We start from the raw sequence: 18,690 nt of genomic DNA on the forward strand, positions 1-18,690 counted from the left end.
ATCAGGTGAAATATTGGATTTGGTATATTTCCCATTTTGAAAATGAATGTCAAAAAGACTTGACTGCATCCATCAATGAGTTACTGGCACTGATACAAACATCAGCTACCTAGAAAGTTTCTGAAAGCACCGGGATGGACAGAAAAATCTGTTTTAGGATGGACAAAGCAAAAATGGATTGTAAAGAAACTTCAGAAGGGACTATGGAAGAACCGACATGTTACCATCAGAGTGGAACATAATGTTACAGATGCATCTCAGATTATGAATGTAGTTTGACAAGAGAAGATCAGAAATTAAGGAATACCAGAATGTGCAGGTCTGCCAATACAAATAATTGCAAATGGATAGGACACCCAACTGCTGTATTCTCAGTGTGAAGGAAGATGGAACCAGGGAAGACCAAAAGATTCAATGATACAAGAAAAATGAAGAAAGATCAACACAAGTGATTGAAAAGATCAAGACAGAATGAAACAGATAAATATGATTGTGAGATTTGCTGACTCATTGTGTTAACAGATTGTATATGACACATCTTCAGGTGTGTGTCTCTCTCTAGTAAACATGTAAAATTTTATATTAAAAAAATTATAATTTTAGATTATTTTAAAACAATTTTATCTAAACATGATTACTTACCATATAAAATTTTATTTGATAATGATATATCATTTTGACTTGTCCCCCAAAAAAATAAAAATGAAAAAGGGGAAAAACTAGAAAAAAAGGAAAAGGAAAAAAAGAAACAAAGAAGAAAAAAGGAAAAAGGAGAAAAGGAAAAAGGAGAAAAGGAAAAAAGGGGGAAAAAGATGGCAAAAGTAAAAAAAGGGGAAAAAAGAAAAACGGATAAAAAGAATTGCAAAAAGATTTTTTTTTTTTTTTTTGCAATATTATTTGCATTTAAGGCCCACTTATTTTTGCTGAAAGACCATTCATTATATGTCAGCATAATTACAAATTTTCTTAGAACAAAAAAAAATCATATCAATGTGCCAGGGTTAGTAAGACTTAAGACTAGACATTCCCAAACAAATAAAAACTAGAAAAATTCACTATGCTGAAGAAAGACAAAATATCTTTAAGGAAGTTCATTTGAATTTAGATAGAATATATAACAAAATAAAATTCAGGTTTCACTGTATCGATGTAGCAATCTTCATATTTTAGCAGACACTAACGTTTCCATGTATCACCATTACAATGGTATTGAACTTGAATGAAATTAAATGAATAAATGCAAAAAAAAATTTTTTTTTTTAATTTGTCATTTTTATATTACCATCAAAGCAAGTTAATGTCATTCAAATCAATACAAAATATCATTTTGAAATACTCTATGTATATTACTGGGGGATTTGAACCTCTGGAACAAATTCAATTTGATTTTTAGCTAGTAAAAATAGCTGTTATGGGGTCAAAAGTAAAAAAATTAGAACTTAGCAGATATGTCAACTTGCTCCTTTACACATGCACAATTATACATTTATATGTTAAACTACATTACTTTTTTAAGTTTTGATGGTATTGAATACCACTGGAGAGCTAAATGTTTTGGTTTCAAAATCACTCAAACATACATTTTACCTATATATTTTATTACATTATATATATATATATATATATATATATATATATATATATATATATATATATATATATACTTCAATTCAGGCAATAAGAGTTAAAAGTTTACCAGACAAAACTTAAATCAAAAATATATATTAATATTTATATCAACCAAATAAAAAAGCTCAATACAACCACAACAGGAAGTACAACTTGTCCTAAGGAAACGAAATCAAAACTGTAAATTAAATTTACAAGGAAATTTATTGTTCAACAGAATACTCAAAAAATTATGAAAAAATCCTTACTCTGCAGAGTTTTAAAGAATGCTATTCTTCTCTTTTGAGGAAAAAAGATATAAGCAAATTATTAGTATAGCTGAGCTAAGAATTTATTGGCTATGGCATTAGATGAAACAGCACTTAATGATAGTTATAGATGCAAAAAATTTGTAATATGTTTATACCGGCTAAAACATGTGAAAATGGGAAAACAAATCGAATATAGACAGTCCAGAATGCATAAAGATTTGATGTTAAATCCAATAAGCAAAGAAAAGTTCTTTTTTTTTTTTAAATAATCGAAATTTCAATGTCTGCAAACAAGCAAGGTAAGTCCAAAGTGAAAATAATTTGATTTAGCTGAAGAAGAAATCCAATGTAGAAGGGATCTAGAAATTTGCATAAAGTCGCAGAGAATGTCCCCAAAAATGCAAGGTTAAATCTTAAATTTTAATCAATGAAAGCAAATCAGTTTCACTCAGCTATACTAGTAATTTGCTAATATCTTTTTCTTTCCTCTGAAGAGAAGAATAGCATTTTTGGAAACTTTGCAGATTAAGGATTTCTTAATAAAATTATTTTTTGGAATATTCTGTTGAACAATAAATTTCCTTGTAATTTTTAATTTACAGTTTTATTTCTTTTCCTTATATAAAGTTTTATGCAAATATTTGAATTTTCAATAGTGGAACTCATTCATTTCTAACGATAATGTTTGCAGATTGTTGTACCTTAATATTTTATACTCCTCCCTAAAATTGGAACTTCACAAGAAAGTTAAGAAATGAATTACAAAACATTTTATTATAAACTACTAGCAGAACTCATTAACCGGCATTGCCCAGTGAAAGCCTGCCCCCTCCTCGCAAAAAAGTATGGGGCGATAAAATTCAGGTACTGTTTGAATTTAAAAAAGAAATTAAGGGAACGTGTAAATCAGTATGAATTAATAAAAGTACGAAAAATGGTCCATTAGAATAATAATGGAAAGTTTTATAGGTTAGGAATTCTCACTGTATATTGACTGTTTAGAGTGATCGAAATTAGTGGTAGAAGTGCTACCTGTTTCCGTTTTTTGTTCAAGTCTTTCTCTTTTCAACTCTTTCACCAATATTATTAAATTAAATTCTAGTTTTATGTTGTCTGTTTTAACGTGTAAAACAAAACAATTATGACTTTTTTCACTTCATTTCTGGAAGTATTTTCATGTTAAGAACAGCATTTGGAATAGAGATTCCAAACTCCTCTGTTAAAAACGGCTTTAGGAATATACAACCTCTCTATCTTAAGAACGGCATTCAGAATAGACACCATCAACATCCCCATGTAAAGAACATCTTTCAGAGTAGACAAGCCTTTTTTTTATTAGAGGGAAGGGGAATAATCTCCCTCAAATTTAACCTACAAATGCTAAAAGTAACAAAAAGAAAAACCACAAAAATTGTGAATTGGCAGTGTCGGTAGGAGAGATGTAGATATAAACTGGAAAATATCTAAACAGGTAATCTTGCAGAATTTGACCCGGATTCTTGCGATATCCCATCAATCATGGATCGGGTGCAACAGGGAGTCATCGGATTAAGCTGAGTGCAGTAACAGATGCAGACTAATTTCAAAACAAACAAACAAACAAACCAACCAGGGGAAAAATAGAAATACACTAAATAAAAACCACAAAAACCTATCTTATAGTGATTGAATATAAATGTTTTGTTTAATTTCTTTTTCAATATTTGTTTTTTTTTTACAAAGTATTTATCAAAAAAAATTTTTTTCAAGAAAAGATGAATGTTTCATTTTTACTGTAAATTATTAGATGCAAGTACAGTCTTTATTTTTTCAAAATTTTGATTATTTTTTTTTTTTCTGGAAAATTTGTCATAAAATCAAAAATTGTTAAGTGAGTGAGTGCGAATGTGATGAAATAAATATTTGTTTTTTTTTTTTGTCTTCGAAGTGAGAGAGGGCATTATTTTTTATTATTATTTTTTTTTGCTTCACAGAAGTTTTTTTTTTGTTTTAACTAAACTAAAAATTTGTTTATGAAAATTGTAAATTATTAGGCAAGCGAGAAGAAATGTTTTTGTCTTCAAAGCAAGAGAGAGAGAGAGAGAGAGAGTTGAGAAGAAAATATACATGAAGAGAATCCAGTAGATTGTGCAAATATAAATAAAGTATATATAAATGAATTACCTAGAAAAAAACCTAACTTTGTAAAAAATATAATTAAGTACTAAAACAAAGGTACAAATCGAGTGAGCAATTTATTTATAGGGCACAATTAGGTATCATTGCGACACCATGTATGAATGGTACATTAGCGTTAATACCGCTATTCTGGAATATAGGGATGGCCAGAGATCTTTTAAACAGAAAGAATGGAATTATTCTGGGGAGACTATTTTTTGTAACAGAAAAGGGAAAGATTATGTTATGTCAATGAGTTTATGATCAAGTTAGCAAAGGTGAAACTCCATATATGTCCCAAGTGCAGAATAGCTCCTGGTGATGTTTAGGAGTGGTAGAAGTACTTGTTATTTAGAGTGAAAAATAAGAACTACTTCCTCTAAAGATGGCTGCGATTGTGATGATGTTGCTCCTATGATGTAACATAGGATTTTAATATAATGACGAAATGTGTGTATAATGGCATTCTAAAGTTACATTAAAGTGAATAGTCTAGATATAATAAATTTTTATGTGGTATCTGTTGTTGGAAACCTACAGTATTTTGGTCCAGAGGGGAATTTCTGCAACCAAAATATTATATAGGAGATTATTCTTTACCTCAAGAATGGATAAAAGTAAATACCCAAATATGTTTTAAAAAAATTCAGTTTTTTCATTCAATAAGGTTTGTATCTTTTTTTTTTTTTTATGGAAATCACTCCAGACAAGGCATAAAATTACTTGACACAAGCAGCTAATAAGAATGAAAGCTGCCTATTGACTTTAGTCTTGAAAACACTGAATAATGTTTATTGATATAGAGAAGAAATAGTGTTGGGCTTAGAATAGTGTTGAGGAAAACCAGCATTGATAGGAAAAAAGAATGAGGAGTTATTATTAAGCTTTGATCAGAATGAAAAGACCTAATAATGTCAAGAACCTTACCACTAATACTATAACCCTGAAGTTTCGGAGAAGACCAGAATGCCACTTAGTCGAATGTCTTCAAAATGCTAAGTGTGATCCATAAATCAACAGACCTGCTCAGTTACAACAGTTAAAAGATCAGACTTTCTAAAAGAAATGAACAAGCTTGTCATTGACTACTCTTTCAAAAACTTTGCTAACAACAAAGAGGAGACTAACAGGACAATATTTAAGTGAGTCAGACTGATCACTAGCATTTTAAAATCCTTAAACTAGTTGTACCAACCTAGCAGTGTCCTAGAGACGTTTTACTTTAATTTTGGTTATCCTTTAACGATTTTAACTCTGCCATATTTAAAAATTTTTTTAACCCAAATTAGAATTTTTAGAGTTCAATCATTATATAATATCATAATGACCATTAAATCATTATATAATATTATAATGACCATTAAATAATTAAATACAAATTGTTATGAAACGAGAACTAATTGTTGTTTTAAGCTCTATTAATAAAATTTATTGGATGTAATTACTTACAAAATTTCGAATCTTTTAAGACATGAGGATTTGTTAAAAAATTTTTAATGTGAAATTACTTTCTATTCAACAGATTAAAGGGCCAAATGTAATGCATTCTTTTTTAAACTATAAAAAATAAACCCAATAAAATGGCTGACAAAGAAAATGCATTCTGCTGATTTTAATTTCACTATTTTTTCAAATAGGATTTCAAAAAAAAAATTGTCTGATTTAAATATTCCATTAAAAGTAAATACAAAATAATTCAAAGTGAAATTTTCAATGTTACATTATATGAAAACTACATACACATGAATTTTCTAGTTTTATTAAATAGAAAATATGTTCATTTATTTGTCAATTATAGAAAATAACATGGTAGCATTTAGACGATCTCAAGTATTACTAATAGAAATAAAATTTTCAAGCAGTGGCTAAGCTTATGCAGTCATGAAAATTTACCTTTGAGAGAAAAGGAGCAAAAACTATAAAAATTATGAGAATTACTAATTTATATTAAGAGTTTTTTCCAGTGGTTTGGTGCCCCTTCTAAAAATTGAATATCATAAAATGCATGAGAAAGAATATAAATTTGATAAAATTTATAAAGAAAATTTTAAATGGAAAAAGAGGAATAAAGACATAAGGAACATAAAAAAAATTCCAAACATGTAAACATGCTTGGAGGATCAATATTTCACCTTATAAATTTATTGAGGCTTCCTTAGGCAAAAAATAAGTCTTTACGAAAAAAATATGCAGATAATGGAAAGGAAGAACCAACTGGCAGCAAAGAAGAATAGAGTACTATGGAGGAGGGAAAGGAGGAGGAACATAGTAGTAGATGTCAAAGTGGGAGTGTGCTGAATGGCAGTGGAGGAGGAAGTATAAATAGTAAGCATGTTAGTCTCAATGGTAAGATTCAGTATGAAAGAAGGAAAGTAAGCCAGGAAGAATGTGGGGTGCAGTGCAAAAACATTAACACTATACCTAATATACAAGCCTGGAGTTACAACATACATGTAAGGAATACAAAAACTACGATTTTGTCAAAACTCAATGTTCGCCTGACATATACAAGAAAAAGTAATGATGTCAGTATTCATTTTTTTTTTTTTTTTTTGCTTTATATATGACTAGCAGAGCTACCCTAACATTGCCAGAGGCAAAAATGTAATATAACTTCTATCTGCCCCCATCCCCTCTCCCCCTTTCTTCTTTGTCCAGCTTATTGCTCTCTCTCTCTCTCTCTCTCTAGAGACATACACAACTCAAGTTGGTGTAAGGGAAATAATTTTTTTAAAAACTCAGTTACTTCCCTTTAATGACTAAAAAAACTGACTACATGATAATATTAAAAGATGTGTGTATGTTTTGATGACATTAAATCACAACAAAAGAATAAGCGAAGTAATCACCCTGTTTATTATAAAAAAAATGTTAAAAACTAACGTAAGGCAAACGAACGATGTTAAAATTTCTTAAAATCAAAAAACAAAAAAGAAAACGCGAATGTGATGGGAAAAAAAACGTCAGAAAAACGAACATTAAAACTTCTTTAAAAAATCTGAAAAAAAAAAAAAAAAAGAAAAAAAATAGAACGTGAAAAATAGCTTGCATAACCCTGTTTCAATATTAAACCTTTAAAAATCGAAAAAAAAAAAAAAAAAAATCTCACACCACCATTCAAACTCACAACCTTTAAGATAAAGTGTGCAAAAAACCTGACACGTTACCCGCTCTGCCAATAAAGAGCAACTGAAACATGCTGGAATTTATTTAAGTATTAAAAACAGAATTGACACGTGTCCGCAATAAAAGTTAACTCTGCTGCTTCTATTTGGCCTCATTAATGAGGTCAAATAGAAGTCGCGGAGTTAACTTTTGCTGCAGGGCAGCTTTTGGGTTTGTTTAGATTGAATAACAATTGTCTGATATAAGGAGTTTGGCCCCCACATTGATCAAAGCTGATTGCTTCTGGACGTTTCCTGGTGCGATTGCCGGGAACCCTCCCTTAGCTCTGAATTAGTTTCGCTTTTTATATGAAAAAGCTGAACGAACACAAGACGGGCTGAAATAGCAATAATTTTGTAAAAATCGATGTAAATAAATCTAGAGGCGACCCCCCCCCCGGGCGCGTCGGCGAAAAAAGCCTTTGCGAGACATACATAAAATGATCACACACATTTTGCCTTTTATATATTTATATATATATACATATATATATATATATATATATACACACACACACACATATATATATATATATATATATAGACTAGCGGGGGTACCCGGCGTTGCCCGGGTGCTATGAGGTGTGTGTGCGTGTGTGCTCTTAAATCAAAAAGAAACCCGGAGGGAGGAGGGGGGGGGGTAAAAAAAAAGTTTTGGTAAGTTGGTAGGATCGAACCCGAAGCCCTGAGGCGAAGTTAGAAAATAAAATGTGAAAAAAAAGAAAAACATGACACATTAACCGCTTGGCCAACGAGAATGAGTTACTGAAAGATGTTTGAATTTATTTAAGTAAGAAGAGAATTGACAGGTGCCCGCACTTAATGATGTTGTGGAAGTCGTAGAGTTAACATTTTGTGCGAGCGTTACGACGACGACGTAAGCAATAGCTATTCAGCAGTTAACATTTTCTACGGGACAGTTTTTAATGAGGTCAATAACCCGGTTTGTTTGTTTTTACCTAACTTTGAGGAAAACCAGCTCCCCCGTTTATTAGGGGAATGTCTCGTCTCGAAATGAAAGCAACCGTCTGATATGACAACGGTAATCTGACATTGACCAAACGTTACATCGCTTTCTAGAGACCACTGGCCTGGAGATTCGAATCAAGTTTTGCTTTTTTTTTTATACCGAAAAACGAAAGCAATATGCAGCGATCCCAAAATGTTGAATATTTAATGTTTCGAAGTCGGGAAAATTAAATAGACGGGCAACCCCCGTTCGTAACTCGCAGATATTATGATTTCAACGTCATATAAAAAGTTTTAAAAATGAGCGACTGCCTCGAGAAGCTGCTGAAAAAAATCCTTTTGCGGACATACACAAAAAGCGAACATACATACATACATTTTCGCTTTTAATTATATATAGATTACACAAGAGAAAAATGCAAGCATGAAAAGTAATATGGTTAAGATTAAACATGGAAAAGTAAAGAACTAGTTGTTAAAACTGGAAAAGAAAAGGACAAGATAATATAGTAAAAAATATAATAAATTTATAACTTAAAATATTGCAGCATTAAGAATTATTTTTTAAAATTCTATTTATAATATTATATGATCAATTCTTAATGCTGCAATATTTTAATAAATTTATTATATTTTTTACTAGAATATCTTGTTCTTTTCTTTTCCAGTTTTAACAACTAGTCCTTTACTTTTCCATGTTTTAACAACTAGTCCTTTACTTTTCCATGTTTTAACCTAAACCATATTATTTTTCATGCTCGCATTTTTCTATTGTAATCCATGATTTTTCCAGGCTTCCAGTAAATTCACTTGTTCTTTGTTTAATTTCAGTCTCATTTTTTGTCCCCATAAACGTTATGTTTATGGGGACAAAAAATACACATATGTAATAACAATGTATGGTACTCGTCTGCTTTCAATAAAATCCCCCCAATTATCTCCCTTTCATGCTTTCATTCTCACTGTTCCACTTATTACTCCACTTTTCGCAAAAGCGGTGAATTGGTAGCAACAGTAGACGCTGAAGCGACGTGGTTGCTATGGGAACCAGTCATAAAAAACGCCGTTACGTTACGTTTTTTTTTTTTAATGATTTGGAAGTAACTTCATCATAACTTTTGTTTTACTGAACGAAAATTGAATTTTTTTTACACAATATAGCTGAGTAGATGATCTATAAACTGTAATAATTGTTTAAAATTTGGTCGAAAAATGAGTGAGCGGTGAAGTTTTAAAGCAGTTTTAAATAACTAAAACTGCCACTTAATCATATATATATATAGTATATATATATATATATATATATATATATATATATATATATATATATATATATATTTATACTAAACCTTATGTCTAGAATTCTTATTCCAATTTTTATCAAAGTCCATTAGATTATTTTTATTCTACAAAATCTAAAGAAAAACTTGAAATTCAGAGAATATTGTTTAATTACTGTCTAATGAAAATATATATATATATATATATATATTAACAAATTTATTGCAAATCTGAAAAATTCACATGAGAGGTTGTGCTATATTATGCCCCCTAAAACCTCTTCAAATACTCCAAAGAAACTGAAATTTGTAGAATATCAACTGATGTAATACTATGGACATCGCGTTAGAAATTGATTTATAATAAAAAATTTTTTAAAAAGTTGTCATAAGTAAAAAATAAATAAATAAAAAAACAGACAATGATTAGAAATGATTCATTGAGTTTGATGCAATAAATTTAGGAGTCAAAGTTAGTTTATGAACAGTTTTTTTTCTGTTTGCGACAGTTGATGATAGTTTGCAGACCAGGGAGAGTTTTTGCAGATGAAGAGATGAACTGATCAACAAAGACGCCTCAACAAATACTCCAAGCACAACTGATTAATAAACAATCTATCAGAATTGCGTTTTCTTTTGTGAGTTTGTGTTGTTTTATTTTTTATACTTGTAAATCAGTTCTTGCACCCTTAGCAATCATCAATGTGAGATGACGATGTGACCAGAACAACAAGAAGAAAAGACAAAGATGAAGAGAAAACCATGGCAAATAGTGTTGGGGTTGGTGGTTGTCTAGAGGGAAGGCATATCACTACATAATACTTAGTCTAAAAATTTCACCCAAGTTGGAGGTGTCTGAGTTTTCACTTTTTGCTGCAATTATATAAAAACTAAATATAATCAATATTACTCACTCTTATGCTATACATTGCCTTTTATGTACCAAATGTCTGTATGTTTTTCACCTCTAAGTGACCTATAGGGACAAAAATCACTTAAAACTTATAAGATTTTTATGAAATTTAAACCATGTGCACAACACTAATTCAGAGATTTTCTCACATTTTAACTCCTTCTGACCATATTGAAACGGGAAGAGACTCAGTACAAAGAAGGTAATACAACATTATTAGCATAATGAAACAATATCTAGTAATAATCCTGAGCAACATCAGATCTTCCTATAATGCACACACATATAAAACATTGTATATAGGCAAACTTTAATTATTAAAATAGCAATACCAGACACCATAACGTTCAGCACTGGACAAGGCACACACTGCTACTTAATTTGACACTCATAGTTTTTAAATCAGTAATAAGTACATTTTTCCTACCTCCATCAAAATAAAACTTTTATAACTGAATTCACAATAAAATTCACTTTAAAATGGTATTTTAATATTTTTGTTGTGATTTGTATATTCAAAGAAATCACTATTTAAATCTGACTATTAACGATGAAACATGCCAGCATAGTATGCCCACTAGCGGTAGATCACATTTTGTAAATAAGCGGTCGGAATGTGTTCACATAAATACTTGAAGGGCAAGTTGTACCCATCGACAACGTTTCTAGTTGTTTTAGCTAATTAGGAAAAAGAATTGTCTTTGCTATGGAATTTGAACACAATACGTGTGTCTTTCCAGTCAAAAGTTAGAATATCTCAAAGTTGATGCTTTGTAGTACAAAATAAAGATAGAAACTCTGTTCAAATGCTATTTAATAGTGAATATATTAATTTCTTTTGTCCTAAAATTTGAAAAGAATTGGATAAAAACTTTTTCTACATGCATCGATAAAAATAGTGACAAACACAACCTGAGAATTTTTGTGTGTCGTGATGCGCACAAAAAATCTGTAAACAAAATGTTTGTCAACTAACTTACAAACATAAAATATTCATTTTTTTTATTTTTATTTTTTAGAAAACATAAGTTTTTAATTTCAGAAAGGAAAAAATATTTTTTTAAAAATAAATTCTTTGAAAAAAAATGATCGATAATGACCACTTTTTTACTTAAGTAAAAAATGTTTTTAAATGCGTTAAAACACACAAGCCACTTATCCAGTTAAGTAAAAGAATAACTTAGCTTGCCTATGATAACATTTATTGGGTTTGTTTTCCAAAAACAAATATATAACAAATAAATGTTACCAAAGACAAGTTACTCTTTTACCTACCTCGATAAATTTTTGGTGTTGTAAATGTTTATTCTGTTCAAAAAAAATAAGTAGTGTTGAGCATTACATGAGAACAAGAAAAAATGGACACAATGTCTCTTGAAGTCTTGACCATGGCTTAACACTAACAAAATTATACAAAATAGTGGTAGAAACTCACCCGATAATTGTCACGGGAACTTGAAGCCGTTAAAATGAAATTTAATCATCCTAATTAGTTAGATTTACTTGAAAACATGATAGTAATCTGTACAAAATTTCCTTTAATTTGATATGCTACAAGCCATATTTTGTTAATAATTTCTTTGAATATCGTGGTGGCCATCTTGGCTTTCCCGGTCACATCTTGGATGTTTCATGATGACAAATGACAATGTCCATTAGAATAACCCTTCCTATGATGATAAAGTCTTACTCACCATTTTTCTTAGCTGTTTCTATGATGTTTCTACTTAAAACTGTTAAAATGAAACTGAAGTATGCTAATTAGTCCGTAAGATACCAAGTGAGATGGTCATAAATAAAACCAACTGAACCTTCGTGGTATTATGATAATATGTTCAAAATTTCATTATTAATACTTTACAAAGATCTGAAGACACATTTTTTTAAAAGATGGGTTAGTCTGCAAATTGTGTAAATTTCCTACCATTTTCAATCACAAGCTTATATGCATTTGAATAGGACTGACTTCAGGCAAAATGTCCAATGAACCACACATTTTTTGATACTTTGAATGGTCATAACTCCAGTTCTAATGGGCTGATTTAAAAAACTAAAGATAATATTTCTTTGTTTTTTATTCTCCTTTAAATAATGCTTAATTTGAGTTTATTCGCTCTATAAAAAAAAAAAAAAAAATGGTGTGGTATTGCTAATTAAAACTAAAATTAAAAAAATAAATAATGTGTCCATGTTACTACCTGTGTTGCCTAAAATATATATTTCAAAAGTCATAATGATCCGTTCATTAGTTTAGGAGATTACTAAGTGTACAAAAAATCAATCTCTCTCTCTCTTTGTGGTTGTTCTCACCTTGCAAAGTCAAATTAAGCGTGCATATAAGATCTAACTATTTACGCACGATATGACAAAACACACTTAAATCTAGAATTTTCTATAGAGATGCAGTTTTATTTTTATATCTACTGGCATAGCAACTGCTGATGATTCTTAAATATCAATTTGTTAATCTTTTTTATTTTTTTGTCATTTTATTTTCTTTGTTTGATGCCCAGTTTTACTTAAATATGTTAAATATTATTTGAAATACACTTAACTTAGCATATAGTTTTAATTTACATTAGCATTTCAAGATTATGAATTAAACATTCTAGAAATATTTTAAAGGTAGAATGTTTATTATTAAAATTGTATAGTTTTATTAACCCTATAAAGACCTCTTTAAAGTTACCATGTTGTAGTGTAAGAGGCACAGATCAATCCAAAATGTCTACATAGCCACTTTTTTTTTTAAATTTTATTTTCACCCCAAACAAGGCACAGTGCCACTTTGATGTAGTGGGCTACTATCAGGGATATGAGTTGCAGGGATATTATGAAAGTAGATGAGCAGCAAGATGTCTGTTCACATAACACTTGAACTTCTGCATGTCAGTACAGTCAGAGAAGCCGGGACCTGAAAAGAAATTCCAAAGTCTAGTCTGGGGAAGAAACTATTGGAATACAAGGTTTTCTTACATTCTAGGGATCTCTACTGTGTAGGGATGGGATCTTGCTGCTTGTCGAGTTTGTCGAGGGTATTTACATCAAGGGGGTACAAGGGCTTGTTTGTCAGAGCATCCACCATTAAAATACTTGTAGAACAGGTAGAGGGATGCAACATTTTGTTGTTGGGACAGAGCTATGAGACTCTTGACTGGCATTTTTGTGTCACAAAACCCACACAAAGAAAAAAACATAACAGCTTTTCTTCCACTGACACAAAAAATATGTACTATGGAGACAGATCTGTATTCACTTTCTCTTTATGTGACAATGGCATCAAATCGTACGGCAGCAGCTTGAGTAGAACTGTTATAATCATGTAAGCTTTATTATTCGAATTTATAATTTAGTCTTGTATTGATAGCGTTCACCAAAAATGACAACAATGTGTGATCCACGTTTTTATCCTCTGCTGAGTATTTCAATTAAAAATATTATAATGCCTATTAATTTCAATTAAAAATATTATAATGCCTATTAATTTCAATTAAAAATATTATAATGCCTATTACAACATGCTTCAGCACATTTTTCTGCTTTTCACAAATAAGGATTAATTGCTGTCCTTTTCTTTCTTATATATCATCTTTTTTAAATTCACAGGGCTAGTGACATGGCGGATGATGATTGAATCTAATCACAGTTTTGACTTTCTTAAGTGCAGAATGTCCAGCATAGATGCCCCATCAGGGCGGCCTTATTTGCCTATTCAAGCAAGACTTTCCAACAAAAAATTGGCTTTTTCAAATTCTCACTCAAAACATTAGAAAATGCTACATCACTCAATAATGGTTAAAATACGTATTTAGGTTTTGTACTTCTTCCTGGCTCTCCCCACACCCAACCTTTATCCTTTTTTCCTCTAAACAAATTAATAAATCTCACCCCTTTCCTATCGATAATACAAACCCACTTTCCTTCTATCATACGGAATTTCACCTTTAACCTTATTGATCCTTCATGTAGGTTTTTGTGTTCTTTATATATTCGTTTTTGTTTATTCCTCTACATCTATATAATTTTTACTTACATGTTCATGAGAAATATAAAAATGAAGAATAAAAAAGTTATCATGGTGTTATGAGATGGATGCTAAAAAAGATAAACTTTTTTTTTCATTTAATCCAAAACAATACTGGTCTTCATGCTAGTAATATGATAGATACAAAAATAAGTTTATGCTAAATATATGTGACATGGGTGATGCAGAGTACATCGCCTATGAAATATATATATATATATATATATATATATATATATATATATATATATATATATAAATCAATGAATATTTCTTTGAATCTATGTATATTAATAAGCATAACCAATATCACACATTGATAAGAATTTATATTCTAAATCATTTTAACAATTTTCTTTTTTTTTTTACATAGGATTTTTTAAAATTCATTTTAGTTTTCAATACATATTAGGATAATATTGAATTAAAAAAAAATTCAATGCATATTTATTGACGTTATAGGCAAGAAAGATATGCTCACACATTCAAAAATACAGTTGCAAAATAGGGTGTATTCAATGTTATGTGATAAAAAGCTAGTATTGTTTACGATACTTTTTTTTTTTTTTTTTAAATAGGATTTTTTAAATTTATTGCCGTTTTCACTTTTATTTTTGAAGCCAATAAATATTTGATTAAATAGTAAATAAAAAAATAATTCAAAGTGTATTCATGTACAAGTCAGAAATATCAACTCACAAACAAGATTTTGTCCAATGGTTTTATTAATACAGAGATTTGATAAAAAGTAATGATTTGCTTGTTTTGTTTTATGGCATATCAACCTTTTTGAGGATCATTTATTGCCAAATTTAGTCATTTTGGTAAAATATTTTATGTTTTATATTCACAATATCTTCCAATATTAATAAAATATTTTGTTTTGTTGGCATATATTTTGTAAATAGTAAATGTAAATCAAGTTAACAAGTGATCACATCAAATCAATAGGTTATAAGGTGAAAAAACTTCATAAATGAATCCCTGCATGATATGTAATTTAATATTTGATATTAAACCATGCATTCTAGGAAGAAAACCTATATATCTATAAAAGTGAAATTGTCTGTGTATCTGTCTGTACGTGTACATTTCCCTACCAAATTACTCTGTCAATTTTCAGTCTACACTCGAGATTTGACATAAGGGGTATTGAGATTTGGGAAAATCTTTTTAATCGGCTTTTAGCCAGAAATTTGGCTGTCAAGGGGTCAAAGTTCAACAATTTGACTTTTGAAAACTCTACCAAACTCTTCCACCAATTTTGTGTCTAAACACTTGAAATTTTAGATGTAGGTTCCTTGGACATGGATCAAACTTAACTTGATTTGAACCCAAAACAATACATGTTAAGGGGTAAAAATTGAGGTCAAAGTTTAAAAAAATTTGACCTCTCAGCCAATTTTTGGTATAAACATTTGAAATTTTATATAAAGTGTATTCAGACATAGAGCAAGCTTTTTAATCAGTTTTTGACCAAAAATTTGGCTACCAAGGGGTCAAAGTTCAAAAGGTTTGACCTTTGCAGTCTCTAGCAGTCTATTCAGCAAATTTTGGGTCTAAATATTTGAAATTTTACATAAAGGGTATTCAGACATGCAGCAAGCTTTTTAATGAGTTTTTGGGCGAAATTTTGACTGCCAAGGTCAAAGTTGAAAGAGTTGACCTTTGCAGACTCTACCAAACTTCCTTGCCAGTTTTGGGTCTAAACACTTGAAATTTTAGAGGTAGGTTACTTGAACACGAGTCAAACTTTTTAATATATATTTATATATATATATACATATGCACATAAAGTTATGAACAGTACATAGGGCCCGAGCAAAGCCAGGCTAAACTGCTAGTTTAATAATAATCTGAGATCAGTATAATTTGTTTTGTGTGCATTCCAGTTATCATGCAGGTCATTATTCTATGAATAGGCACGGACGGGTATGCGCAGAGCATTCAATAGAAAAAAGGCAGATGTGTTAAGTAGACATGCACAGGGTTAATATACAAATGCATAAAAAGATAAAAGAAATTTACTGTCTTGGAAAACAAAACCAGCTAAAAGGAATAGTTTTAAAAATGGCGTGAAAAGCTCAATTTGGTTATCGCGAATATAAAAATGGCCTGAAAGCAACTAGAAATGATGAATACAAAACAAAGTTTATTTTCTGAACTGCCTTTCATGCTAAGCACAAAAATAAAGGCAGAACAGACTATGAATAATCAGGTGGTCTTTTTTTTTTATTTGGAGTGCATAGTGGCAGCGGAAAAAAGTGACAATCCTGTCCACTCATGACCAAAAAGAAAAGTAAAAGAATTCTTGACGATGACTGGCTATGTCCTGCCTAGATCCTTCCGAAGTCTCTCAGCTAGAATGAAAAAAAAAGGGAAAAACAAAGAAAAAAAAAAGCAAATAATGTGAGAATATCTCAGTGAACTTAAAACTAAGAAAAGATGAGAGCAAGAAATTGTATTTTTTTTTATAGGTAATCTTTCTTAAAACCAAAACATCAGTTCTTGAAACAGGTGAAGACTATGTATACATGAAAATAGGTTGAAGAATTGTTTTAATTCATTAATTTCAATCCAACATGAAATGCAATTAATATTGCTTTTATCATGTTTACTGAAAATCTTTCATGCAATACTTTTGGTATTTTAGGAATTTAGTTTTGTTACATAAATGAGAAAATGAGTGAAACTAAGTTTTTATGAAATACATGCATTAGGATTTTTTGTTATCTTTTTTCTTCTTTGTTTTTGTTGTTATTGTTATTAGTTTTGTCAGAGTTAAATACAATTTCATAACCTGGTTAAAAGGAAAAAATGTTCAGTTGTTAGAAATCAGGGAGTTTGAAAGCTGATATCTGCTCACTGATAGAAAAATTTAGCCAAACAATTTTCTTCCTAAAAACATGAACTATACAAGTTGTTTGTTTCCTTCTTTGTAGCCAATATTCAACAACACAAACCTGTGACCCATTTAAATCAAATATGGAAAAAGTAAAACGTTTAATATATAAAATTATGTTTCCCAGATTTATTTTTTAGCTATATAGTATTTAAGCTGACGAATCAAACTGATTGATTTTCATTTTTTGGTATGCTGTACCATTGCTGCTATAGACTATTGTACTTTTCTATAATTTGTTTTTAATACTTAATCCAATCTGGCATAGTCATAAGTTTTTCTGGATCTTGTTTGGTGTTGATGAAACTTTTAAAAAAATTGATTTAAATTATTAAGAAGTTTCTCCTTTTACCAAAAACTTGGTGACCCTTTCCTTCATATCAAACAAGGCCAATATGATGGATACCGATACAGCAACTCACTATAAAATGACAATCCATCTTCTACAAATTAAACATTATAAGATTGATAAAGAAAATACAAGTTAAACATTTAGAGCTGAAACTTCACTAAAACAATTTTTGTTTCTCTAGCTAAAACAGACCGAAAGTCATTGCCGACATCTTTGCCCTCTTTTTTTAGACATGTAAATACATCTCTAGAAGAGGCCATGTTTCTCAGGATGTTTGAAATAAAAAATTTTATCAATAAACATGCGGAGTTAATGATTGCATGATAAAGAATCTTTCAAAGAGCTTCTGGTGATCACACTTAAGTTTGAAACTGTATTTGCAGATACATCTAAACATCTTTACAAGAACTTCCATCTGTGTGTCCATGCTTAAGTCTGAAATAGGATTTTCATTGAAAAATGTACAGATCATAAGAATATTGTTTGTAATTATCTGTTCAAAATAAGATAGGATCAGGTATTTCATTTAAAAATGTTGATTCTCATCAGTTAAGTAAAAACAACAGTAGAAATTAGATATTTTAAGTTGAAGCCTACTAAAGACAAACTTTTGGGAGGGCTAAAAGTACAAAGAAGAAAGCCAGCGACAACATCTTAATCATATCTTTCCTTTTTTTGCTTAAATGCATCCCCCCTCATGATTACCGATTTGCTTGTTGAAAATATTTAAAATTTAAGCAAGTTTATCAAAGACATCTTACTCCAAACAGAATAAAACCCAATTAGATGGTATTTGTTTCACTGTAAAACGTGGATTATTGTCACCTTACTTTCATCAGACAACATTTATACAAAACAATCATGTAATACTTTTTTGAAAAACATAGACATATTTTATTCTACCTAAGTTAAACGATATAAACAGATCTAAAATTGATACGACTTACATTGTCTACAAACATATCTACATTTTATTAAAAAAAATTTGGAAAAAACAATTTTGATATTTTAGAACACAAAATTTGTTTGTTAACCATTGTTATGGTGTC

General features: G+C 29.9%; 1 protein-coding gene across 4 annotated transcripts in view; it reads right to left on the bottom strand.

The window, feature by feature from the left end:
* Positions 1 to 18,690, bottom strand: part of LOC145249633 (citron Rho-interacting kinase-like) — a 384,140-nt gene that overhangs the window by 66,895 nt on the left and 298,555 nt on the right. The window lies entirely within an intron of this gene.

The sequence above is a fragment of the Euprymna scolopes genome, chromosome 28, assembly GCF_053919585.1.
Source record: "Euprymna scolopes isolate OS-2025 chromosome 28, ASM5391958v1, whole genome shotgun sequence".
NCBI lineage: Eukaryota > Metazoa > Mollusca > Cephalopoda > Sepiida > Sepiolidae > Euprymna > Euprymna scolopes.